The sequence below is a fragment of the Silene latifolia genome, chromosome 11 (assembly GCF_048544455.1).
Source record: "Silene latifolia isolate original U9 population chromosome 11, ASM4854445v1, whole genome shotgun sequence".
Classification (NCBI taxonomy): Eukaryota; Viridiplantae; Streptophyta; class Magnoliopsida; order Caryophyllales; family Caryophyllaceae; genus Silene; species Silene latifolia.
In genome coordinates, this window is record NC_133536.1 from 92,068,452 (window position 1) to 92,071,237 (window position 2,786).

Sequence of the window (2,786 nt, forward strand, 5' to 3'; positions counted from 1 at the left end):
CCTTAATCTCTCTCTTGTTCATCCTTTATTTTGGGTAATTGAAGATTATTTGGGTTATTATTAGGAGATTGACAACCTTCCAATCGAGCATCAAGTACTTCTTTTATTCTTTGCTTTATTATTGGAATCATTAGTAGGTATAATTCTCTTAATCCATTTTTAATTATTGTTAATCACATTCATTTATTCATCAAGTTTCACTTTGTTGGTATGATTGACAACTTTGCTAGCATGTTCAACATGATAATGAGTGAGTAGTTTCCTTAGCTAGGGTTAATGGGTAATTAGAGGAAACCAACATGGGGAATGATTCATGCTTAAATTAATATGCTTTCATAGTTTATTTGCTTGCTTGTTGTGATCTCAACTTATGCACATGTTATGTTTGATGAAATGCGAGCCTATGAATCTTTGCATTTTTTACCCATCACCTATCTTTTCAATGAGACTTGTAGGACATAAACCAACTCAAGTCTCATTAGACCATGCATATTGTTGAGTAGGGAAGATTAAGTCGACTTGTAGGTGTTGTACAATCTAATCGATTCGGCTCCGGGACCCAAACTTTCCTAGGATTGTAAGACATAAACCAACTCGATCCATCACAACAATAATTGCTTGCTTATAATTTGAGAATATGTTTGTATGATCAATTCCCATGAATCCCCTATGACCCCATGACACCCTAGTGCTTTTTATCAATTGTTTACATCCCTTTCAATTTGGTCGTGTATACTAAAACTCTTCGGTAACTTGTCGTTAGGAGTACCTAGACCAAAACACAATTTATAGCTTCACTAAAAACTCTACAATTAGTAAAGAGGCAAGTAAAGGTCGGATCCCAAGGGACGGGAATTGAGATGAGATTTCTATTGCAACTAGTGGTGTCTTAGGGGTATCACATTTGGGGTTGATTTAGAAGGTCACTAAACTAAATATCAATGAAAGTAAACAAGCAAGATGAATTAAAAGGGATGTAAACAATTGATAAAAGGCACTAGGGTGTCATGGGGTCATAGGGGATTCATGGGAATTGATCATACAAACATGTTCTCAAATTATAAGTAAGCAATTATTGTTGTGATGGATTGAGTTGGTTTATATCTTACAATCGTAGGAAAGTTTGGGTCCTGGAGCCGAATCGATTAGATTGTACAACACCTACAAGTCGACTTAGTCTTCCCTACTTAACAACATGCATGGTCTAATGAGACTCGAGTTGGTTTATGTCTTACAAGTCTCATTGAAAAGATAGGTGATGGGTACAAAATGCAAGGATTCATAGGCTCGCATTTCATCAAACATAACATGTGCATGATTTAAGATCATAACAAGCAAACAAATAAACCATGAAAGCATATTAATTTAAGCATGAATCATTCCCCATGTTGGTTTCCCCTAATTACCCATTAACCCTAGCTAAGGAACTACTCACTCATTATCATGTTGAACATGCTAGCAAGGTTGTCAATCATACCAACAATGTGAAACATGATGAATAAATGAAAGTAATTATCAATAATTAAAAAGGGATTTAGAGAATTATACCTACTAATGATTCCAATAATAAAGCAAAGAATAAAAGAAGTACTTGATGCTTGATTGAGAGGTTGTCAATCTCCCAATAATAACCCAAATAATCTTCAATTACCCAAAATAAAGGATGAACAAGAGAGAGATTAAGGAAATAAAACTTGTATTAAAACTTGATTAATTATTGATTACAAAATTAAAAAGAGATTTGATTGATATTAACTACTCTAAAGATTGCTAAGAAGAACATGCTCTTCTAATTAGACTAATGGGGTATTTATAGTGGGGATTAGGTGTGTGAATTAGGGTTAACTAAGGGCTTAAATGACGATTAAGTCCCTACTTAAGGAAACGCCGGTCTTTTTGGAAGGATGGGCATCTTTCTTGAAGCTTGAAGAAAACGAAATGGTCTGCCTGGGAATCCGGGCGTCTTTAGCACGGGACGGGCGGATTCTGTGGTCTCTGCCCGGGCGTCTTGGGGTGAAGACGGGCGTCTTCTGGAGCTGCTGCCCGGGCGTCTTGGGGTGAAGACGCACGGATTCTGGTGATGGAGACGGGCGTCTTCTAGGGAAGACGCACAGATTGCTGTGCAGTCTCGTTTCTTCTTCTTTTCTTCCTTTTTCTTCATAAGATCCTTGGGGATTTCCTTGGGGATGCAAGTGTTGGAATATGTGTCCTCCGACAATAATGCGATCACGACTGTTGATCATGATGATCACATGTTTAAGTCTCATTATATAGAATACAATTGGGAAGTAATATTGTTACTGTCAACTGGTCAACATATATCGGTAATGGTTGGTGACTAGAGTTTGACATTTTGTCGTGCGACGGTGGTGATCGTTGACCCCTAGGTCATACCTATAGGGCAACACTCTTAATTGATTATTTAAATAATCGTATAATGTTACGAGTTAATTAAATTACTTGAAAATTGACGGACGATTTTTGGAAGAAAAATTTACGTATCAAATTGAAATGTGATTAAATGAGATACGGTCTCAGTAATTGAATTGTATCATTACTCGGATGAAATTATTGTTTAAAGAAACAATCAAAATTGAATGAATTATTATAAATACAATCTGTTGTGATTTATAAATTGGTAAAATATTTTGGCACAAGTAATTGTGAAATTACTAAGTCGATTTTTGTATGTGACGTATTTTTATTAATACGTTGATTTTTAATATGTTAAAAAATTACATAACAAATTTATGTGACATAAGACATGTGACATATTGACAATTGAC